At 41.7% G+C, this 25405-nt stretch overlaps 1 protein-coding gene across 1 annotated transcript in view; it reads left to right on the top strand.

Annotated features, from left to right (window-relative positions):
* adarb1b (adenosine deaminase RNA specific B1b) overlaps nucleotides 1–25405 on the top strand; it is a 126775-nt gene that overhangs the window by 43373 nt on the left and 57997 nt on the right. Inside the window, exon 2 of the mRNA XM_085383766.1 lies at nucleotides 4796–4845. The gene's annotated coding sequence lies outside the window, so the exon portion shown is untranslated. The remainder of the gene's footprint in view (nucleotides 1–4795; nucleotides 4846–25405) is intronic.

Below are 25405 nucleotides of genomic sequence, written 5' to 3'. Positions count from 1 at the left end.
TGAAATGGGTATATATTTGTTTTTTGTTAAGTTGCCTAATAATTATGCACAGTAATAGTCACCTGCACACACAGATATCCCCCTAAAATAGCTAAAAACAAACTAAAAACTACTTCCAAAAACATTCAGCTTTGATATTAATGAGTTTTTTGGGTTCATTGAGAACATGGTTGTTGTTCAATAATAAAATTATTCCTCAAAAATACAACTTGCCTAATAATTCTGCACTCCCTGTAAACGTTACTTACGAGGCTGTAGTCTCTGCACAGATTCATCCAAATGCTACAAAACTGAGGAGTTTCTCAAGGGAGAATCTTCAGTGACCAAATCATTCACCTGATCTCAACCCAACAGAGCAGGCTTTTCAGTTACTGAAGACAAAAAGTGAAAGCACAAAAACCCACAAAAACACCCACAAACAAGCAGCAACTGAAGGCGGCAGTAAAGGCCTGGCAGAGCATCTCAGGGGAGGAAACACAGCATTTGATGATTTCCATGGGTTTTAAACCTCAGGCAGTCATTGTCTGCAAAGGATTTTCATCCGAGTATATAAAAGTAGTTTGTCCCATTACTTTTGAGCTTCTGAAAACGAGGGCGTGTATAAAAAATGCTGCAGTTCCTAAACAGCTAATGCTATGCTTTTGTTCTAGCTCTTGAACTAAGGAAGTCTGTGGTGGTGCACAGAACCTAGGAGGAGGAAACTGAGTGTAATTTGGAGGAAGATGGCTCCTTGAGGAAGCTCAGAGAGATTTAATGCATCCTGGCGACTGTGTTGAATACAGATATGAGTATGACACACATAGACTGAGTTGCACGTATGCCCAGCAGATACCACGTGGTCCACAATACAGACCCAGCTAGTCTTTTTTTTTTTTTTTTTTAAATGACATCAGAAACAGCAGTATGCGACATTACGTGATGGCAGAGCTTCAGTTCATCCTTTGTCTTTTTTTTTTTTTTTTTTTTTTTTTTTTTTTAATAAATAGGACAGGGGGAATGAATGAGAGAAAGAGGGGGAGAGAAAGAAAGAAAACCAAAGGGGAGAAGAGACGGTGAGAAGGGGGGGGAAGAGAGAGAGAAAAAAAAAAAGAACTCCTGGGTCACCTGTATGGAGAAAAAAAAAAACAAACAAAAAAAACAAACAGAGGAGACAGCAAACAACAAAGAGCAACATAATAATAGAGAAAACAAAGCACCATCACAATAAACTAGCTAGCCATAGATATCAATATTTACTAAATAATAAACGATATTGTGCAGCACGCAAGATAGACAGCGCACAGTGTGCTTTGAGGCAGCAGCCAAGAAAGCTTTAGTCCGCGTCTGTGAATACCCATGTGTGCATACCTGTGTGGATCAGCATGCTTGCATTCCAAAGGTTTCTCCATGTAATGATCTGCTAGGGAGTGTGGGGGGGCCACAGCCCCGTCCTCCAGGGTGTGAAGCGGGTATGGAGGAGATCAAAACTCCAGATATCCAGAGGCCCCCTTTAGTCTTTTTTAAATGCACAGCTAATAGTTCATGTTTCATTGTGTAACTGGTTTGTTGGGTGTTAGTGATTTGACAATAAGTAAACATGGGTTTGCTGGTGACGGCAAATATATTTTATTCCATCAGGTCAGAGAAATTTGGGGATACCGGAACAAACTAATAATTGGTGTGTCCCGTCAGCCTCTGAGCAGCTGCTGTCTGGTCCTGCACATGCACATGGTGTTAGTCTGCAAACAGTGTGCAGTGAAAGTTGTTTAGCCTGATGTGCAGATTGTCACTAGTAGCTAACTTAGGCTGCTCCTTCTTCTTCCATCGCTTGTGCGATATTTCAAACTGATCTGCTGTCAAAAAATGCAAAAATGATGGCTGTCTTGTTTTAAAGACACATTAAAAACACGAAGTCGGTGACGAACATTTTGATGTACCTGCGACTGCTTCATTATTTGACTATAATGAATGCTCATAATGTGAAGCTCCAGCTACAAAGAAATGCTGGTTTGCATTTGTAACCGGTAATTTTGACTATAGAGTTCACAATTATTCAAATTTATATACTATGTAATAGGGCTGCACGATTTTGCATAAAATGAGAATCACGATTTTTTGGCCCAGAATTGAGATCACGATTCTCTCACGATTTTCTTTTCCAGTATAAATATTTATTGCACTTATTAACTGCACATCAACTTCGTAACAGTTGAGACTGAACATAAAAACAATAAATAAACATAAAAACAACAAATGTCTCACGTTTTGTCGTTGCCGCAAATAGAATAGAATAGAATAGAATTCAACTTTATTGTCATTGCACATGCACAGGTACAGGGCAACGAAATGCAGTTTGCATCCATCCAGAAGTGCTTTAGTGATATAGATATATTACAATATATATTAGCAATAATATAGATATGTGAGTATATTACAGAAATGGGTCTATTATGGTATGTTATAATGTACACGGTATGAAGTATGTTGTGAATATTCTATAACTAAGTATGTACAGGCTGTAGTGAGTACAAGCTATGTACAGGATATGAACAGGATATAAATATGAAAAACTATACAGAATATGAAATAAATAACTTTACAGAATCTGGGATATACAGCTATACAGAAATGGGAACTATGCAAGTTGTAAACAGTTGTAGGATAAAAAATTATCGAATGTACAGAATGATTATTTACACAGAGCTATACAGTAGTGCAGTTAAGATAAGTGAGGGTGTAGATAGTTTCTACAGAGGCTATATAAAGTGCTAGTGGTTGTGAGTGGTGGTTCAGTCCATGTTATTATTGTGTGTTTGAGGGTACAGTTGTCCATTGTGGGTGTGTGTATGTTCAGTCCATGAGTTTAACGTGGGTCAGATGTCAGGAGGCAGAGTTCAGGAGTCTGACAGCTGTGGGGAAGAAGCTGTTCCGGTACCTGGTGGTCTTAGTCCGGAGGCTCCTGTGGCGCCTCCCAGAGGGCAGGAGGGTGAAGAATCCATGTGATGGGTGACTGGGGTCTTTGATGATTTCCCCAGCCCTTTTCAGACACCGCTTCCTGTAGATGTCTTTTATGGCAGGAAGTGGTGCTCCGGCGATGCGCTGGGCAGTTTTCACGACCCTCTGCAACGCCTTCCGGTCCGAGGCAGAGCAGTTCCCGTACCAGACTGTTATACAGTTGGTCAGGATGCTCTCGATGGTGCAGCGATAGAAGTTCACCAGGATGTCTGAGGACAGGTGGTTCTTCCTCAGAGTCCTCAAGAAGAAGAGGCGCTGGTGAGCCTTCTTGACCAGCTTGGAGCAGTTGGTCGTCCAGGTGAGATCCTCGGAGATGTGGACTCCCAGGAACTTGAAGCTGCTCACACGCTCCACAGCCGTCCCCTTAATGTGGATGGGTGGATGGGTGGATGTTGTACTGCTTGAAATTCCGTCTCCACCGTTGCTCGACACTGCGTGTACAGAGCAGGTAGTGCAACAATAGAAAAATAGTTGCGGGACGGCACTGTGTAGCGTTTGTCTAGGGTGTTGATCATTTTCCTAAATCCCCCGTTTTGCACAGTGTTGATGGGAGCCATATCTTTGGTCAGGTGATAAGTGATAGCCTCCGTAATTTCTTTGTGCCTGCGGGAGTTCGACGTGTATAGGGAAGCGCTGTATAAGGTTCCCGTTATTGATGTTTGGGTGGTTGACCGGGACGGATTTTCTCCTGTCACTTTCTCGTCATCCCTGATGTCTTCTCTGTTGTTTTTTTAGCAGCCAGCTTCTGTATCACGTGGTATAAGGCTCCGCCCTTGTCATCTGTTGAGCAGGAAGAGTGAGCGCTTGTTTTCATGCAGATTACGTCCCGGATCAAAATGCGGTACAATCGTCGTCGTCAATTTTTTTTTTTAATCGTTGTCATTTGGAAATGAGATCGCACATAAGTATGAATCGAGATTGCGATTTTCTAACGATTAATCGTGCAGCCCTACTATGTAAAGTATAAATGATATTGCAGTGATTTCATAAAGTGGATTATGGGTTAACAGCCACAGTGTTACTCTTAACACACACATTTAATGGAACTTGTGTGAGAGCATTATTCCTCATGCACTTTTCCTGGTGTCAGCGTTAAATGTGTTACTGACTCTTAAACTTTGTGGCATTTGCTCTTTTCGCTCTTTGTCACTGTTGAAGGACAGGTTTGCAGGGAAGTGTGAGACGAGTAACTTTAATTCATTTAGAAGCCTGCCATTCACTTTCAGTCCATGCTAACCTTTCTAGTGTCAACTCTGCCTGTTGTTTTCGGGACACCTCTCTGTCTCTAACAGTTACTAATGCGATTGGACAACGGCTCAGCATCTGCTCCCTGTTTACAAGTCTCCTCGGATGTGTTGCGTGTTTCTTGCCACTGTTTGTTCGTTGCTGCTGTGCTGTGTCTCGCTGCTGGTCAGAGTCGAGTGAGCCGCCCGGGGCGGGGTCAGGGATGGTGGCCGGGCAGTTTCTTCACATGCCGTGGTGATCCGTGACTGTGCTGGATGCCGGGAGAGATTCTTGACCTTGATTTGTTTCATTTCTGCTCCGGCATGATTTTCCAGCATCTCTTCAGAAGAAGTCACGTCAGCTCTCTTTAAGAAGTAATACACTCTGTGCGTGACACTATAGTCCATAACACGACGATGACAAATGGGCTGTTTGTTTTAACTGGACACAACATCACCGTAATATCTCAGTATTTTTAATAGCTATTTAGATATGTGTGAGACTGATGCAGCAGAAATGTGTCCAGGACCTTTACATGTCACACATTTTATTAATAATCTTCTTTTTTCTCCTTCAGGTTCGGCGTGTGGTAAATAGCTGCTGTCCCTCAGAGTTCTCTGCACAACGGTGAGTTCAGCAAAAGAAGCTTTTTAGTGCTTTGCTGTAGAAATGTACCACTACGCTCTCGTCATCTATTGTGGAGACAATCTAGTTAACAAAAAGAAAAAAAATATGTTTGGAACATGCGAGACACGTTCGGTATTATATATAAGGTGACATCTGCTGACTACAGGACTCATTCAAAGCTGGAGTCCCTCCAGTGATGGTGGCCAAATGAGGGGTAACATTACCTGTCAGTGAGAAATGAAGCGGCTTCGTGTTCGGTACGAGACAGAGTTCATAAACAGCGGTGTCAGTTATATCGGCGCATGATGCCAGCACACATCACTCCTGGTATTCAGCTTTACAACACAGTGGATATTCGCAGTTTCTCTTCCCCTTTTCATGTCTTTTTTTCCCATTCGGTGTATCTGCTCCAGTGTTTCTATTTTTAGAATTGCTCAAGTACCGGGGGATCCTGCACTCTTCCCCCTTTCCTTTGCTACATCTCCTCCATTTACCCCCATTTCAGCTGAATGTCACAAGCCCTGCTCCTCTGCGTCAGGTTGATTCATTGTAAGCCGTGCAAATATGTGTATATGTTGCAGCTGTGCAGTAAAAACAAATTTTAAAAAGTCATCAGCGTCGTTGACTGTTGGGGTCTTTAGGCGACCAAGACGACACCGACTCATGTCAGTGGTCGATGTTTAGCTGTTGTTGTTTTTTTCCTCATCATTCAAAGAACTTGGCTTCGATTTTTAAGTGTTATTTTATATTTTTTTATAACGACTATTATTGATTTATTCATTTTTGTTACAATAAAAACAAGTGAACACACTTATTGGTTTACTTTTGCAATAAAACGCCCCTGCTGGTCATTAGAAAGCATGCAGGCACTTATTTGATATATTTTATATGTTATATACAGCACAGTCTGGATTTTGATTTCACTTAGTACCTGGAGGTTTGGATATCTTGGCCTCTGCTGTCCCAGTTTTGATCAGTATAAGCCTCTTGCTGGTGCCTATTTTATGGTTGAGCACGTCTTTAAAGCAAGATATCTTAAGTTGAATAGATACGTTATCTCTGAGAGCCAGGGATCGCTCCGACCTGGGCTGTGCTATTGACAAGAGGAGACATTTACCGTCCTCCTTGTGCGCCTCCTAAATAGTCTTCATTTTCATGCTGGGTGCCCGGCGAGGAGGAACTGTCAGGAAGCGAAGAGGGCCATCTTGAAAAGACTCTGATCGCCGCGTTTCACAACATGAGGCCTTCCCCCGCGGGGCTCAGGTGAAGGCACCCTGCAGAGAACTTCCTAAGGACTGTTTCATTTATCCCAGGGTGAAGGTGGTGGCGTAAAAAAGTATAGAAAATCATGAAGCATCATGGCCAGCTATGTCTGGCTTCGTCATCTGCTGCTCCCGCTGAGCAGACACTCCTAAACCGCAAACATCTACCTCACGGCTCGACAAGCATTCGCATCTGAATCGACCCCAAACGCACACACACGAATACAGACACACAATGCACATTTGGCGACACAAGCACATATTTGTTTGCTTACATCTTCTAATTAAAAAACAGCCCCTTTCCATACAGACATGCAAGCCAGACCTGCTGTTAATTTCCATTATTTGTAATGCTAAATTTCCAGCCAATGCCTTATTCTCTCTGTGTGTGTGTGTGTGTGTGTGTGTGTGTGTGTGTGTGTGTGTGTGTGTGTGTGTGTGTGTGTGTGTGTGTGTGTGAATATTTAGTGCGGTGTTGGCGAGATAGCTGACACTGACCCAGCTACGATGTGATGCGATGCTGCTGGGTGAAAAAGCATTTGACAGCATTTCTGTATTTTTTTTAGTATTTTTCAGCGAGCAGGCGATGTGCACAGTGACCAAAGCACCAGATTTAAGAAGAGAAGGTAGCTCAGCTGTAGACTTTGTGCTGGTGCTGCCGAGGTTACTCCTTCAGATGATTGAATCTTTATGACCAAAAGAACTAGGCTAGACATATTTCATAGGTGTCATAAGTACACCGTTTTTATACATGTGTAAGCAATGCAGCAGCGCACATTTGGAGGGCTACACGACCCATGTATCAGGGAGGGAATTGGGAACAGGCCAGTAAGTCACTTTGAATCTAAAAATAGGAAAATTGTTTCTGTTTATTCAGATTTGACTGACTCCAATTACGAGTATGATTCTTCACCACATCTGCCGGCTGCAGTGTAAGCAATCCAAACTCCAGTTTGTTTTCCCGAAACCAACATCCACCTGCTCGTCTCACGTCACATGGCATCTTTGTGTCAATATCTCTCTGTGCAACTTCCTCTGTCACCTCATATATTTCTGTCCAGCGTGTTTCTGACCAGTCTGACGCTGACCAGATGCAGAAGATTAGATGACCACATGTTTTAGTTACAGGAACCCTGTAACAAGCCGAAAGCAGATGTGGTCTCCGTTGCTCAGGAAACAGATCAAACTTTTCCTGAGGAATCGAAGCAAAGTTCGATGTTTCCACAATAAATCTTTTTTAATATGTAAAAAGTCAAATATTTTAAATATTTTGCTAGAAAAATGAGAAAACGCGCAGCTGTTTATTGAAACATTTGCAAACAGGCCTGTTTTTGTTTTTGTTTGGCAAAAACTGTTTGTAAAATTCTAACGAGCTTGAAAGTCAATATTTGATATGAACGCCTTTATTCTTTAGCACAGTCTGAGTCTTTCTCTCATTTCTTTAAGCATGTTCAGGAAGAGTCCTGCAGCCTCTGTGAAGGACAGTCAGAGCTCTCCTCTGCATGTTTCTGCCTTTTGTTCTGTTCTCTGGTCACACACTGCTTCAGTAGGGCTGAGGTCCGGGCTCTGGGGAGGCCAGTCCATGACTGATGGTGTCCCACTCTGTGTTTTTCCATCCGGGTGTCCTTTTACTGCATTTGGGATCATTGTCGTGCTGAAAAGTGAATCTGCTGCCAAACCCTTTGTAGATTCTGACGGTACTTCTCTGTGTTTATATTTTCATCCGTCTTGATCTCCAGCACCTCAGGCTGAAATGCTGCCCCAAACCGTGTCAGAGTTTTCACCGTACTTTACAGATGGCTGCATGTGTTCACTGTAATATCTCTCTTCTGTATTCTTCTTTTCATATTCACACACTTCAGCCTTTTCTCCCTGCTTGACAGCCATCCTTCTACTGAGACCTTTTCTGATCAGGTTTCGGTGAACAGCAGATGGATCAGCTGAAGGAACAGGTGCAACTCTCAGGTCCTTACTGGATGTTTTCCTTTTTCTTAAGGACATGACTTTCAAATACTGTTCATCTGCTGCTTTTATCCTCCACTCATCCAGTTTCATCAACATTTTTTAGGACACTGCGAACCTGCTGGGAAGTGTCAAATTTTCAGCTAATAGCTCTTTGGGAATCACTTTGCTGCCTCTTAAACGGCTTTATCTTTGGTATTTTGCATGCATTCAGTGAAATAAATCAAAATGAATTTCTCAAGCTCACGTTGGGAAAAAAAAAATCTGTTTCTTTGGAAGCAAAACGTAAAGAAATGAGGGGAGGCTCAAGATGCTTGCACAGTACTGTACTTTGGGCCGATGTCTTTACTCGTAGCAGCTTGTCAAGTGTGTCTACCTAAAAAATCAAATCCAGAGAAACACAAGGAACAAGTTATTCAGTCAAAGTGAAAGCCTGGCTGGAACAGTATTAGTTTTATTGGTAGAGAGGAGACGTGATTGTGTAAAATTGGCTTCTGCCTCAAAGTTCCTTCCATCATCTGTCCTCTAATCTCAGATTCTCATCCTCATAAATCATTTCCCTCTGATGTTGCTCTTGGAAAGCAGCTGATTAGGATGCTTTGCTGATGAGCACAGTGTGCTGTGTGAAAATCAACATCAGCATTGTAAAGTATCATAAAATAAACATCGCCTTATTTCTTAATAGAATTATGTTCCAGTGTTTTGGCTCGTCTCACTTCAGATGCCTCATATGTTGTGTGTGATCCAGCAGCCAGAGCGGTTCAGAGCACCGGATCGCTTTGATTAACGCGTCTTTATATGTGAAGAACGCATCTGGAGCTGCTTTTTTTCACACTTATTACCGACACCCTGTTAAGCTGCTTGTCGTTTTCTTTTTTTCCAGCATGTAACTGGTTATTGAACTTGTCTGCCCGTCCATCCTCGCCTTTGACCACACCGACGGCGAAGCGTCCGGTATCAAAGCCCGCATTTTTTTGGAAGCTGGAAAGCAGTGACCAGATGTGAAAACAGTGCAGTCATTCAGACAAATCTGCAATAAGCAGCTGCTGTCGCTGATAGTGTAGATTCAATCCTGCAGACTCAGTCTGCTTAGTGTTTTAATGACATCTGTTTTAAACCGCACAAATTGCCAGACAGAGCGTTAGACCATGATTGAACTTTTTACCGCTACAATGGCGGGATTGTGTTTACATATCTTCACTTTAACAGCAGCTCTGTATACCTCTTGGATAAATTATTAGGTAGGTATTATTATTTGGTTCTGACATATTGTAAATATAGTCACTGTAGGTATGACTCTACACTTGTGGCATGTAATAGAACCCCTTGGATAATATACAGGTGTATCAGAAAGAATCATCTGATTTCAAAGTGCTTTAATTCTGCAGCCATTCACTGTTTAAACTTTACTTCAGACATTTATGCCATTCATGTCTGAATAGGGCTTCCTGTCATATTAAAGTTCGTCACGTGATGTCATGTTTTAAGCACTCTGCTCAAAAGTTATTTGCCATATTGGAGATATGATACAACCACCAGAAAATGTGCATTTCCTGACTGGCTGCAGGGGTTCCTGGAGGTTGCTGGCTGTTGCTAAAGGGTTGCAAAAAAGTTTCTGCACCAAACGTCTCAGATTGATTGTTTTGGTTATTAACATTTTGCCACATTTGCCTGTAATTAGCTTGTAGTTAGCAAGTATTTATAACTGCTAAATGAGCAGTAACTAAACTTTAGAAAGTGTCATGTATAAAGGAATTGTAGAAGGTTCACCTTCAGAGGAAAACTTGTGCCTCAGCGCTGCACCAACATGTTTGAAAAAGCATCATTTTTACCCTGAACACAAAGAGAATCTGCTTCCTGTTCATGTTGCACTTTTTACAGTTTCACAACTCCTCAGAGAGTCGCTGGATCATGTTTGTGGACACGTCTATAAACTACAACCGCACCAGTATGCTAGTGACCAAATCCCAGAAGGTCGATTGTGTTCATCTGGACGTTGTTTTCAGAGGGAGAAATGTTTCGTCATTCATCCAAGTGACTAAAGCGATCACAAGGTTTTTGCCAACTGTTTGGGTAATACACATTTTTTCCGGTGGTTGCCAGATGGTCGCAGCGCAGCCTGTGTGACTGCTGCCTTATTCATTTGATCTTACATTGTCACCATGATTGTCATGCATTCAAAATGGCAGACGAATCAGTGTCACGAGATACTGTAAGTGCTCACATGTCTGTGGGAAAGCGGTGCTCTGTCAGTCAACTATTTCAGGTCATACTGATCAAGTCCGTTTCATGGATTTTGGCTAACGACTTGTGATTGACCAGTTGTTAGCCGGCTAGTGTGCAGATTCACAGTAAGATCCACTCGTCACTCTTACAATCACATCACAAAACACCAAGACAGCTAAAGGGCTCATATGGAAGCTTCAACATGGAAACTAATGGGTGTTAGCTGCATCCACCTTTTAGATTTCCTGTAGTAGAATCTCTTCACAACAATAATCCTGCTTGTTCATGACGAACTTGAACTGGTCTTATTCTATAACCCAGTGCATGTGAGTGCAGAAACCACAGGACAGTTTGTGTTGCAGGTTTTAGTGAATTTCATTAATGAAATGATGAAAATCCCAAACCCCAAAAAACAAATGAGTAATTAAACAAATTTAATATTTTATCTTAAATTGTTGTGCAAATGATGCATCCTCAGTGTCATATAACCATATGGATTGCTTCTTTGTGCCAGCTGTATATTGAGCTTCTTTATTCATTTGCACATACATCCACAAATTGACTTGCTGAAGACAACACCAGCTTGGCAAGCATCACACATTAGTGTACCTCGGATCAGCCCATTTGATCAGACAGACAATTTACACAATAATTACCGACAGACTCGCAGATAAAACCGTACAGTGTTACTAATGGAAGCGCCCCCACAGGAATAAAAATCCATCACCCATGTCTGCGTTGGTTATCTGTCATTCTAAGCATAATTCTCAGATCATTTCAAATGGAAAAACCCTCCTCGGATGTCTGTGCACAGATCTGCAGAGACACATGTTTGGAAATAGCGCACAGAAATCCAAATGTGATCACAGAACACGAGCAAACACACTCACCACGAGCACAGACTACACAGCTGACAGACTCGGGACTATCGCATTACGTTTGCAGAGATAAAACAAAGGGTGGTGGTCAGCACTTCACCTTCAAACTGACATCTAATTGATGTAAAATATGAAAGCGAAGATTATTTTCACGACCAGCCTCGTGTTTGGCTCCGTTGTGACACTGCGAGATGGATTATAAACAATCCGCGACAAAACATAATCAGAAACACATCACTTAACACACAAACAGCCATCTTTGTGTTTTTGAGAACATCTGCTGCAGTTTTTGGGGGATTTCAGTATCAGCTTGGTAGCTAACGTTAGACTGAAATATGAACTGAAATCTGCAAGTTATGCTACGTCTCCTTTTTTAATTAAACATCTTGATTACTTGTTAAGGAAAACAAAAAGTCAGGTTGACAGTGAACAGTTAAAACAAAAAAATACACAAATTCACACCTCCTTGGCAGAGGTTTGCGCTCTTAAAGGTGCTTGTTGTTGTCGCTGCTGTGCTGTGGGTGGCCAACTATTGTTCTTACTTTGTGTTTCATTCCTGAAAAGATGCATTCTTAAATTAATGAGGCTCATTTAGGTGCCACAGTGGCCCCGAGCCGACATGCTAATGCTTGCCCCGCTAATCAGCCGCCACACCGAGTCGAATCGGCGTGGTGGCTTATCAGATCAGATTGTTTTGGTCTTAACCAGTTTTCACTCAGTCCTGCTGCTGCTGTTATTACTGAATTTCTCCAGCATGTCCGGCAGGACAGAGAGCCTGTTGTGTGGTCCTCCTCACCTTGATCAGATTACACATCAGAATTAGCATAATTACAGCTGTCAGGGATTTAATTGGCGAGCTATAATTACTGCAGGTTTAAAGAGACTGTGTTTAAAGAGATGCACGTATATATGTATATTCTTGTATTTATTTGTGGATGTGTGGATTTACTTAAACCTAAAAATTAACACTGGATTGTGGATATCATGGTTGTCTCATACACAATAAAGGCAGTGAGTCTCTTAATTTAATGTAGCTGTCATTGATTAAAAATATCTGTTGTCACAGTGCTGCTGCTTTTTTGTTTGCCTCTGGTAAAACCTGTTTTAATATTAAAAAAGGCTATAAAATGCTCGTGTGCAGGAAAAACCCTGTACTCGACTCATTATCCCTGAAGTCCCCGGAGGATCAGTATGTGAGTTCAAACACTAATGAACATCAGAAGAAACATCGGTGCAGGAAAAAAGCAGGGAAGCCCAGCCTTAAGACATCAAAATGGAAATTATGAACAACTTTCTGTTGTTTGATATGTTTGAGATTGACACGGACACCTTTTCTAAGTCTCTGCTTTATTGTTGGTTTTCTGCCGGACGTTTCAACTACCCGACTGGTTTTGAAAGGCGTTTTAACCATAATCAGCATAAGACATACAGATAGCCTGGGATACCTAGCTGCAGGATGACAGTCATGCACTTGGTGAATATAAATTCTGCCTGAGTTGCACTTCATAAAGTGTCTTGCAACCAGATTCAGAGATTGCTTAAAATGAATCACAGCGTACCCCCCCCCCTCTGCCTCACTGAGGGTGCAGTCAGTACAAACCAGATGGATTGTATGAAGCTGCTCTAAGGGTAGCAGAGGTAGGGGAGAAGCGGAGCGATAAGAGATGGAGCTGCGGGGTTTCAAATATTAATAGAGACGGAGTGTACACCAGACATTGTGCATGCATGAGCTGTTTTTGTACACTCCAGGTTTTCAACAAGCTACGCACTCCCTACCACCGCATAGTAAACCCATCAGTCTGTAAACAGTGGTAGCCAGGAATCATGGAAGCGTAGATAAATGGACACGAGGTCTGAGATAGATAACGATGATGACATACTTACAGTCAACCCTGCTATATCACCGACGTCCTGTAGTGACGGCACAAGAGCTGTATGTCTGCATCTTGTAAGCTATCTAAACAATAATATTATCGTTGTAGCCTTTATCATATCAAAAACCTACCAACTGAAGGAGAAAAAGTGTTATTTTTGCCAACATTACAACTGCGATTATGTCTGTATATTAAACTGCAAGTCTTTTAGGATTTAAAATCGCAGATTTGCATCGCTCTGATATAACTGGTATCAGATAACATAATGCAGTTGCTTGTTTGTGAAGTCCTCCCACGGTTCTGCTTAAAATCTACAGAGGGTGAGAAGAATAGGCAGGAAACAGCCAACTTTTCTTTTTTTTGTTATTTGCCAGATGAGAGAAATAACACTCACCCACAGCTGAGTAAATTTACTGACCATTTTCTGTGTAACCCATGAAACACATAGCTGCTGGCTTTAACGCTGCGGCTCTGTTCTATAGCTTTTCAAGACACTGTTGAATATTTAAGTCAGAGATAAGAGTTGTGGCTCTTGGGATTTTAAAATAGCACTTAAACAAGATGTTTTATGTGGGAATACACAAGTTCTGTTGTTTGCATTTAAATCATATTCGCTAAAAACTTAAAACACTTCTGATATCACATAAATAAACTGCTCACAACTTATCCACAAACCAAGCTTCTCCACCCACAGACTCTTTGACGGGGACAGATCCCCAATAGCACCACTGTCACATCTGGACCTGAAACAGTAGCCATCATTTAACTGTAACCTGCACACAGAGACGAATCATTAAGCCACAAACTGACTTCTGAAATGTCACACAGCTAAAAATATCTCAGGATTTGCTGACATTTTGCTAATTTTAGACACCGACAAAGTGTAGTGAAGCTAATGATTTTAGCTTTTACAAATCTGCGTAGTCTGAAATCTTGATTTTTGTTTTCAGGTTTAAAAATATTAAAAATATAAGAGAAAATAAATCATTTTATTCAGATTTAGCCAACTAAGATTTATCCTGGCAGAGAAAGCCCCATCCTTACACCACAGCAGATTGCTCTCGGTGGGTGATGTTGACACCATGCCTCAAACCACATGATTCACTGTCCCTTACTGTCGTTCTCTCCTTTTCTCACACAGGCAACAAAGCGTACTTCAGCAATGCTAGTGTTTGAAAATAGATTTCCCATGCAGTGAAGTTATTTGTTGATGTTCTTTCTTTTTTTTTTTAATCAACTAGCTTAAATGCCAGGTCGTGACATTTCAATTTGTGAAACATTTACAGTGTCTTTGTTGGAAAAACTTTGAAAAGAGTGAATGTCAAAGTTGTAACACCTTGAAATGGGGCGTATTTTTGTTCTGATAAAACAAATGCAGTCGAGTCAGCTCAAATACTGAATAATCACAAACTGCATGCTTTGATTAAAAACAAGCACGTGTATAAATTACAGGTCAAAAGGTGCTTCAGATAGAGTAACTTGCAAAGATTCATTTGGTGCGTGTGTGTGTGAGCGTGTATTCATATCTTTGTGGGGACACAAATTTGAAGTTTACTATACTTGTGGGGCCCAACAGCCCTTATGGGGACCAAAATCCTGGTTCACACAAGTTTGAAGGCATTTTTGAGACTCAAAATGTGGTTTTAGTGACAGAGTTACAGTTTGGTTATGGTTAGGTTTAGGGTCACGGTCAGGGTTAGGCATTCATTTTCATGGTTAGGGTTTGGGTAAAAGGCTAGGGAACGCGTTATGTCAATTAGACGTCCCCACAAGATATGAATACCCAACATGTGTGTGTGTGTGTTTCATTATCTCCATTGAGTGAATAACATTTGTGATCTGTAGTGATGTTGTTTTCTCCCTGCGGCACTCGGCCCTTTCAACATGACTGCGTCATGGCGAGTTGGCTGTCACATTTTTCTGGAATGATCTCCATTATATAAGAACTGAAATAAGAGGAATAGCTATGCCAAACTGACATACTGCTAAACACACGTGGAGTTGCTGTCGCACACACTCACGTTTTCAAATGCTCCAGTCGGTCGCCTTACATTGTGGTCAGCACCATACTGGTGGACAAGTCGGTTACCAGCATGTCAAAAAATTATTATTTTACTTTATTTTGAGATTAATGTTAATAGAAATATTTAAACTAGTTAGCTTAGCGGTCACGGTTTATTTTATAATAAAATGGTTGCGCTATAATATTTATTTTACAGAGCGTGGATGTGGAGGTGATGTCACCCAGTGCTTGTGGTGTTCAAACATTTGTGTTTTGGCTGCCACGATGTAGTTCTCCCGAGTATGACACTCGACTCGACTTATTTTGTAATCCTGGCTGTAAAATTAAAAAATCATTGTCATATTTTAGGATCCATCTGAATTTTCTCTACAGCTCTAGATGACGTCACCTTATATGGATGAAACCTGGAGCGCTAATTTATCAGTGATAACCTGTTAGCTTGGGTGGCAGACTGCATAATAAACGTTGACTAATTAGTGCTAAGCAGCACAGAAAGAAAACACAAGAAAACTGAAGCACAAACTTTGTAAAAGTGATTGTTTAAACACTGCACATCGCTGTGACGCCTGTCAGGATGAGTCTGAAGGTTTTCACTTTATTTTTTGTCATTTTGTCAAAAACCTCTATGTGCTCTGACTGAGGAAGCAGCAAAGCAGCGTTGGTTATGCAGGTGAAGCATGTAGATCGCTAACCAGAAGCTCCATGTCCAGTTCGTGTGTTTGTGTTACCATTTCTGGAGGGCTCATCAGAAATTAAATGTGCTGTACTGCAAAGGCTGTAACAACATTCTTTCATTTTCTGCTGTTAGCCACTCACACACTGCACTGACTGGTTTAACTATTCCTGTGAGGACACTGGTTCCTCAGATGCAGGAAGTTTGTTTTGTGTTTGTTCATGTAGTCAGCAACAGAACGTTTGGCCTGCTTTGCTAGTAGATATTTTAGAGTTTGGTGAAGCAGCTTTGGTAATGAAATAACGGTGGACTGTGATCTGATGTCTGCATCTGGATTTAGTTGAGGCAGCTAGTTCCACTGGTGCGTCAATCTGTTACATAGTGATGCAGATACATAACAAAGGAAACCTCAGCAACCAACACATTTTCTGTGATTAAGAATAACTGTGTTTGGCACTGATGTCGCCTTTGTAAAGGTACGAAGGCGACATCGACGCTGTACGACGCTGACCGTGAGGGAAAAACCTAAAAAGCGTCTTTGAAGATTTCATCAGAGCTGAATGGCATTTATCACTTTGACTGGAGAACACAGCGCTTCTTTTGACATTGCAACCTTGCTTGTGTAACGCATCAAGCTGTTCAGCCATTCTGCCATAGCAAGGTTTCTTCAAGCCTGTGAAGTTTGCTGATAAAATTAGCACAGCAAATTAGCAATGATGAGTCACTCATTATCATCCTGGTGTATGTTGGCAGGAGGTGGGTTGTTGTGGGCTGCTACGCCTGTGCAGGTCTTCTATTTACAGGAAAGCAAATGCTCCAAACAAATATAATATATGTGGGAAAAAATCAATTTGTTTTCATGATAAGCAGAAGGTTTGCGGTCATAATTATTTTCACAGCTTTCAACATCTAGATTTGCTGCCTACAGCTGACTAAAGCCCGTTGCGCTGTTCTGGTTTGCCCGTGGTGTTTTGCCGAGAGGAGTGTCATTCTGGAGGTGGTGTTCCATGAAAGTTTTGGCAGGATTTCAAACAAGAGCGCTACTCGAAGTAAGCTCCCTGAAATGGAGATAAATGCAGTAGAATAGCTATTTAGTTACTCAGAGCAGCTCTGCTTATTTTGGGGGGTAATCTTTAATTGAAACTACCTCCTGCAGTTTGTTTGTGACACTCTGCACTTGGAGTGCTGCACATTAGGGAAACAATTCAGAGGTTTTAAGAGAGCTGACGCTGTTTTACCTGGAATCCAGCAGGTTTTAAAAGAGAGCTTAAAATATGCCTGGTAATGTGTTGTTGAACGAGAATGTTATTAATGCGAATCTTTGACGAAAATAAGGCATTGCAGAACATTTTACTCCCTCGCTTCCTTTCGCAGCGACGTGTTTGCCCATTCGTCCATTTCCCTCCTTTTTCCTGCTTATATTCAGTAAAAACGTATGACCTCTGTAGCTCATTTTAAAACCTACACTCAGATGTGCTGCTGATGTTGTGGTGTTGTCAAATGCCGGTCCATTTGTGCCCGCTCAGTCAATATATGAAAAATTGATGCGATAGAAAGAAAAATGTCTGCCTCTTGAATGTTGCATGTCGTAAAATCACAGAAATTTGCTGGCATGTTTAAGTGCTCCTCTAAGCAGTCAGATGACATTATGTATCGTTGGCTGATTTGACGTCGCTCCAGTGGTGGGAACAACTTCTCCTCCCTCCCCTAAACAATCTTCTGCTGGTGTGTTTTTTGCCTGCTACACTGGAGTGAGCATCATTGCCCTAGTGCAGGGGTAGGCAATCTCAGTCCACGAGGGCCGGTGTCCCTGCAGGTTTTAGAGCTCACCTTGGGTCAACACACCTGAATCACATGATTAGTTCGTTACCAGGCCTCTGGAGAACTGCAGGACATGTCGAGGAGCTAATTTAGCCATTTAAATCAGCTGTGTTGGTTCGAGGACACATCTAAAACCTGCAGGGACACCGGCCCTCGTGGACTGAGATTGCCCACCCCTGCCCTAGTGTCTCCTTGAGTGTAGTGGAATGGCTGGACAGCGGTTGAAGTCACTCTGAACAGACCTGAGCGGCGGTATTACGGCCCGGGAACACCGGCGTCAGCGCTGGGTGCTATCAGAGGCCCAGGGTGAGCTCCAACAGGACCGAAAATAACCAAAAACAGCCCATGACCTCATTGTCTGTTCATGTCAAAAATGTTGCTGCCAATTGTTTGTGTCTGTTTGCCTCTGCTTGCTTCAGCCGCCGCCAACCTTTTAGATGCCGGTTTGTCCCATTATGTCACTTCCTTTCAGCTCTGTTACATCCTGCTTTCTCTCATTCTGCTATAATAACAAGCATCAACCGTACAGCGTCTTTCAGAATCAGAATCAGAAACTTTATTGTCATTGTCATGAGAACAACGAAATTAAGAATGGTCCCCGATCATTGCATCATCCCTAGCAATATCAAAATATAAATAAAACAATAAAATTCAATAAATAAAATAGATAGAATACTTAAAATACTAATAAGATATAACAGTAAAACATTCACATACATTCCCACACACATGCTTCAGACCGTGCATAGATTAACACAAGAGTGGCGTGATGGACATTTTTTTTGTAGTATTCAGATGTGTTATTGCAGTTGGATAACAGCTGTGTTTGAGTCTATTAGTCCTTGCTCTGATTGCCCTGTACCGTCTGCCTCCGGCGTGTGATGAATGCGCGCCTGATCTGGGGGCATTTATGCAACAAACCGCACCTTATTCAGGTTTACTTGTTTTCCTGCCTCTATAGTTGTGTCATCATCGCAGCGTGGCTGTAACCAAGTTCATGTTAGGACACTAGTTATATAAACTCTGCCCGGGGCATTTTACCACACCAGCGCCAGCCTGTTACAGGCCCTACACAGTACACGGAGTGCAACCTCTGCATCAGTTTTCATTCAGAATTTGGGATTAAGAGTGAAAGTAAAAAGCACCAAGACAAAAGAAAGTGTGCGAAACAAGGCTTTCTTTTTTGTCCTCAGTAAAGTTGAATCTCTGCAGCCCACTGAATGTGACCTGGAAGGTCAGGGCTAGCTAAAAACGAACCGCACACGTGTGAGTGCGGGTGTATCGGTTGAAAAGGAACACTGTGTCATTGAAGTCCACTCAAGTTCAATGATGGCAAATCTACCCATAATGCTTTGTAATACACCAGAGAGAGAGTCTCTCTGGGCTGCAAATTACCTCTCACATCTGCTGCTGCTCTGTTCCACGAGTAGCCCGAAATAACACACACACGCACGCACGCACATGAGCACCAAATTCCAAGAGAGCAGCGATTTGAATTGATTATGCTGTCATAAGTGATGTGATGATGTGCTTAAACAGAGGTGATTGAGGAAGTTGCTTTAATTGATTGTTCTGTCAATCCGGCGAATATGGCTCGCATGCAAATTCTCATGTAGAATTATTGCAGATTGTGGGCACAGCGAAGACAGACAGATTGTTTCATGAATACTCAGTATCGTCTTCCTGTTCAGAAGCATCTATTGTAGCAACTTGATGCCTTCTTTCAAACGAGTCAGGCTAATACCGCGGTCCGCGCAGGGCAGTGGCTCAAATGTCAACAACGCAGAGGTGAAATATCGAAATATCGTGACATGCCAGACCAGATCTGCAAAGCAGACCAGAGAGGAGACGGAAAACAAAAAGTGAGCCGAGGTGAGTCCAGCAGACATTTTCCTTTGAAGTTCTAATTTGTTGTTTTCCTGCCGGCAGTGAAGCATCCATGCCTGACAGGAGAATTTGAAGCAAATGGGGCGGATCTCCAGAGCCACACTTCAGACGGGGAAATTTCTCCATTGCAAATTTAATGGAGTTTTCGAGGCGGATATTTGGAGACGGTTTCAGTGAGAGTTGCGGGAGTTTTTTGCAAACGGGGTTACCAGCAACCTGGTGGATATTAAGAGGAGATAAATTGTTAATCGTGTCTAGTAACCAAAGCGGTCACAAGACGAGATAAGGGATCAGCTGTTACTCAGTAGCTGATAGTACAAGTTAATTCATGGATCACATTCATAATGTTTTATTCATGAAATAGTAAAGAAGAACTCACCAAGCTGCAGTATCTGGATGCAGCAGTGTTTATTTTTATCTTTCAGCCATACAGAACCAAACACAACAGTAATATTTAAGAGACCTTCTCTAGTTTCCCACAGAGCAAAGATTTCATGAGAAAATGAATATTTTCTTTTACACGTCACATAGCACAATGACTGCAAGGTGAAATATAAAGATGTAAATATTGCAGGTAAATCAAAAGAAATAAATTGAACACGTTTCTCAAGACTAGAAAACAAAAAACTGTGCATAAAGTTTATTTATTTATAATAATTTATTACTTATTCTCAGACTAGTAGGTGTTCTTGATACACTTATTCAAAAGAAAATTGTGGTAGATATTATTTTGTGATGTTATTGTTGTTAGAAAAAGATTGTAGCCCATAGATAGGATGCTTCTATAAGGTGGATGAATGCTAAAAACAGGTCATTTTAGCCCATTGCTAGGTGGTTTCTAGGCAACAGGGTAACGTCATAACATCTGATGTGGGTCAGAACCTCTAGCGGCTGAAGATGTATGTCTGTGCCAAGTTTGGTTGCTCAACTCCTGACGGTGTAGAAGGAGTTTGCAGTCAAAGAAACAAATACACAGAACACAGATTTCTAATGTTATAGGGGCTGATTTTTGTTTCAATAGAAAAACTTTTTTTTTAGGTCTTCAGCCGGAGTTTATTGTAATAAATGATTTAGGTCATCATTTGAAGTTTTCTTTTGGTACCTGTTCAGTTGCAGCTTTCAGGTTCCATTTCATTCATATTTCAACAAAGAAAATGCACTCGAGGTATAGATGGCAGTGAACTGCTTTTCGCTGGCTTGACCTTTCTCTCTCTGCATCCATAAAACACTACATTTTACATTTGCATTTGCTTCTAGCACCATTTTCTCTCTGCCTCCCTGTCTCCTCTCTCACTATCACAGTCTCTGGTTTACCTTCGGTGACCAAATGAGCAAATGACTTTGAAACCATGCTTGGTCAGCATTTTGGCATCCCATTAAGTCATTAGTCCTTCAGCCCACTGTAGAGCTGTCCACCAAAACAGATGAGAAGGACTTACACCTGAGGCTGTTTCTTTTTGAAGCTTCAGAAGCGTAGCATGCTTAATAAAATGCCAAAATGACTATAAATGCTTATCCCTGTTGCCTGTATCAACAAGGTTAAAAATAAAAAAAATCAATTACAAAGATATGTGGATTATAAAACTCCTGTTTACCAGCAGTTTTCTATCTTGTGTGTGTGTGTTTAAAGAGTACCCATTAGCGATGCAGCACTGACTGGAGTCTTTTGGTCCTTCCATCAGAGGGATGTTGGCTGGCAAACTAAAATAGTAACCCTTATGTAACCGTGGCCTTTACCCGGTGAAAGGAGATGTCAGCGGCAGTTCTGCAGCATAATGGCTTCATAACTTTCTCAGAGTGCAACTACTAAGCAAAAACAAAAAAGGCATTATAATGAGAGAAAAATAGCTGTTTTTGTACTTACAGATATGTGCATGTCTGTCCTGCAGAAGTGCAGAAACTGTGCTACATTTTATTCAAAGAACAGATTTTAATTTTAATTATTTTGGATTGTTTGATGAAACAATGGCACTGTGCAGACTAGGGCTGCCACAAACGATTATTTTGATAGTCGACTAGTCACCGATTATTTTTGCGATTAGTCGACTAATCAGATCATCATCCATTGAACGTAAAAGTACAGCTTATTGCACCAGCAGCATCTGCTCTTATATAACTATCATTAGCTTACAGCTTTAAGTGTTTAAGGTCTGTGCTAACTAAAAATAAAGACAAGATGATAGTTAATTGAATTCTAATTAAATGTGCAGATTGTTTCGGTGGAGTTTAATAAACTCAGCCGATTTACTCAGGAACAAATAAAATACTGAAAAAAGCCAAACAATAACATTTTTAAGTTATCTAAGTGACTTGTATATGTTTAACCTGAGTAGGGCGGTGGGTTTGAAAACGATCTGCCGGGAGTCCGGTGCTCTCATGGCCCCCGGCTAGCTATCGAGCTAGTGGGTAACAGACGCCTCCGAAAACGTCGGAGCGCTTTTGAAAATATGTGGTGTCTTGATAAACTGAGCAGATATTTGAGGTTTACACAGCTATATTCTCGCCTGAAAATATGTTAAACGTTTATTTTGTGACCCAGAAAGAATAATAAGAGTAATATTAAAACTAACTAGCTGCCGCCATTGTTGACAACTGCGCTGGGCCGCGCTATGAATTCTGGGACACAGTTTCTTCTTCTTCGGGGTTTAACGGTAGCTGGCATCCTTGTACATGCAGTGCTGCCATCTTCTGTTTCAGTCCGTTATTACACTCTTAAATCCTGCTACTTATTCCTGCTTTTGTGATCTTACAAAGCTTCAAATGACGCGTCGACTATTAAATCAGTCGTCGACTATCGTGACTAGTCGACTAATCGTGGCAGCCCTAGTGCAGACACAGTATGTTCCGGCAGTTCTTTGTTTGACTGCCTTTAACCTCTGAAAGAAACTGTACTCTCTTAGGATTTTGCAGATTGCTTTTAAAAAAAGAAATCTCAATTTTTGGAATTACCATGGCTACTGGCAACCACATAGCCTCCGCTGGGGCCTCAGCATTCGCCCATTTAGGGCCTTACAGCACTAGAAGTGTGCACTGACGCCCTGTTTGAACTGTCATTCATCAGGCTGACAGTGGAAGACTTTCATAAAGAGAAAAAAACAATGAGTGGAAACCAAGGAAGTCGGGGTTGGGGGCTGAGGGCATGCCTGGCAGAGTGATAGAGGGACATCTGCTGTGCCTCACTTGCCCTCTGTGGTTTCTGGCCTGTCATATTGACCAACAGCAACGCTACAGGGGACTTCTTTACATTCATAGTAGTGCTGTTGCTTTTCTGCTCTTCTGTGACTAATTGTTGATTTTTTCTTACACAGAAAGGTAAAGTTAATGAATTCCTCTATTTTGTAATTTTGTTTCTTTGTTCTGCTTCAGAGATGCATGCAGTAGTTGTAGACTTAACAGAACCGACCGAGAAGCATGTCAGAAATTGCAATTCAGGGAGGAAAACTTCTTCTTTTTTCTTCGAGTTGACCACCCAGCTCAAACTGTCTTGTTAGATTTGCTTCACTCGATTTATTCCTCTGACTATAAAATGCTGGTGTGCAGTTTCTTACCCTTTCTAGGAAAAGCTGCTACCAGTCAGAGCATCTATGCAGAAAAATAAACCCTTATGCAATCTCCATCCCTGTGTACCAATATTTCCCTAAGGTAACTTGACAAAGATTAATCTGTGATTGTGAAATCCGAGTGTCCATTCAATAAAGTTTACAGATAAACACGTATCCCGTTGCAGGATGAAGCCTCTGAAGGAAGCTTTTAACTTGTTTCCTGTGGAAACTCAGTGTTATTGTTGCATCTTAAGTGTGTGCCGTCCTCCAGGAAAAAGGTCTCACCGATCAAGTCTGCCCACTGACAGTTCTCATTTCACCAGGTGAAAACCCCAACCTACTTTACTACATACACAGATTTTATAATGCCATTCTGTGCAATGTAAGACTCACTCACACACACACACACACACACACACACACACACACACACACACACACACACACACACACACACACACACACACACACACACACGCAGATGTGAACACAACATGCCGTGGCCTACTTTTTGAGCACCTCTGTTGTAATCCTATCCACGACCAGTGAATAGAAGCGGTGTGGGAAAGCCTTAACTACCATTGTACAGCAGGAGGGCTGAAAGAAAAGGAGGTTGGAGAGGCTCTGCGGGATGGATTTAGTCGCCATCTTGGAAGTGGTTAATTAGCTTGTACTCCGCATTCCTATCCAGTGAGATTAAGCTGTGTCAGCGTATCATGCAAGTGTAGGCAAACATAGACAAACAAGCATTTACGCATTCCCCGATAATTACAGTCAGACCGATTCTCAAGCATTTTGTCCTGAAGTGGGCTCGCACGGACATGAAGGTCTGCCTCTCACTTCTTCAGTTCCAGAGATGGTAATGAGGGATCAGGTGGCAGCGCTGGATACTTGCTCTGAGCGGTGGCAATGCAGATGTTACCTGGTGGCTCTGCACTTCCCTCTGTGAACCAGCTGTGATGGCCAGCTGCCCACTTCGCCAAGGCCTTGGCAACTCCCCAGATGTCTGACCCAGATAGACACTCCAAGAGAGGAGAAGAACACACACACAGGCGCTCTCTATGATACACGAACACACACTCATTTGTACACCTGCGTAGGAGCCCATCGCACAGAGATGCGTGCGCAGTCCCACCAGAGCAGGCGATGAAGGATAGTTGGAGTTTTTATGGCTTATTTTTGGGGCTGTTCTCAAACTTTCCTGATGCAGCAATGTTTCCCCGTGTCTTAAAAAGTTCCTCTGCGAGGCAGTAGCTTGTAGTTTAGCGAGTTCAAATCTTGCAACAGTTTGCACGTCGGATAAAAATAATAGAGTAACTGTCAGCAAGTATTTTTCTTCATTTCCCACGATGGTATCCAGTGCATACGCAAAAGGAGAGCAAAGATCCCGCAAAAAGCAGCATGTTTAGGAAGAAAAAGAACTGTATGCACAGATCCTGGAAATGTTAAGCTCAGAATATTAAGCTGAGTCAATACAGAATGTCACAGAGTCATTTATCAGTATTAATACGTCAGCTCTTTGACTGATTGTGTGTCAGTTTGTTTGAGCCCTAAAAATAACAACTTTCCCACATGACTGCTCTCTTTTGCTTGTACAAGTAGTGATTGTTGTTCGTGTTCTCTGGTTCACCCTCTGACGGTTGGAGGCTGGAGGTCATTTTTTTTCTGTAACCGTATTGGCACCCTGAAGCTAAACTAGCTTTAATCGCCTACATTTATCAAAACTTTAAAGCTTCGTTTGACAGCGTTGTGTTTGTAACAAAACAGTTTCCCAAGTACTGCTCTTCAGAAAAGTGAAGGCAACACTTCAACAACTTTTACTTTGATTTTTTGGGGTGATTTTGTGTTCAGCCTTCATTAGCTTGGCGATTCTGGATTCCTCTGCTGAGAACAACATGGTGTAAAACTAGTCTTGAACCGTAATATTTCATTATTCAAGATGTGTTGTATGATTTAATCGCTGCCCCTTTTGAGCAGTATATATTTTATAACTGCTTTTAGCATTTTGTTTCATTCCCTTGCTGCTAACCGTCGGTGCTGGTCTGTTTCCTTGAGCTGCTCTTTGGTGTCTTTCATCCTGTGATTAGAGAAACTTTGACTCCATCAACTAAGTTACTTATCGCCATAAGATTCTGTGCATATATATTATTTTATGCACAGTATTTTTTATTTTCCCGCACTACCACATATGTAATTTAATTCTTTATTTAAAACAATATTGTCTTTATGGAGCCGAAGCTGGCACTGTTGTTCAGTGCTGCTCGTTGATGCAACAAACCTTTAGTAAGACTTTAGTTTGAAGAGATTTTTTATTCACTTTTTTGTGTGAATACTTGAAATGTTGTTACAAGTTTCCATTGTTCCAGCCATGAAAACAAATCAAAGCTACTTTAATTAACCACGAGGGGTGTA

Source organism: Rhamphochromis longiceps, linkage group LG16 (genome assembly GCF_057381845.1).
Source record: "Rhamphochromis longiceps isolate RC_006_pf linkage group LG16, R_longiceps_female_GT1.1, whole genome shotgun sequence".
NCBI classification, from domain to species: domain Eukaryota; kingdom Metazoa; phylum Chordata; class Actinopteri; order Cichliformes; family Cichlidae; genus Rhamphochromis; species Rhamphochromis longiceps.
This window is presented reverse-complemented; position numbering and strand designations above follow the sequence as displayed.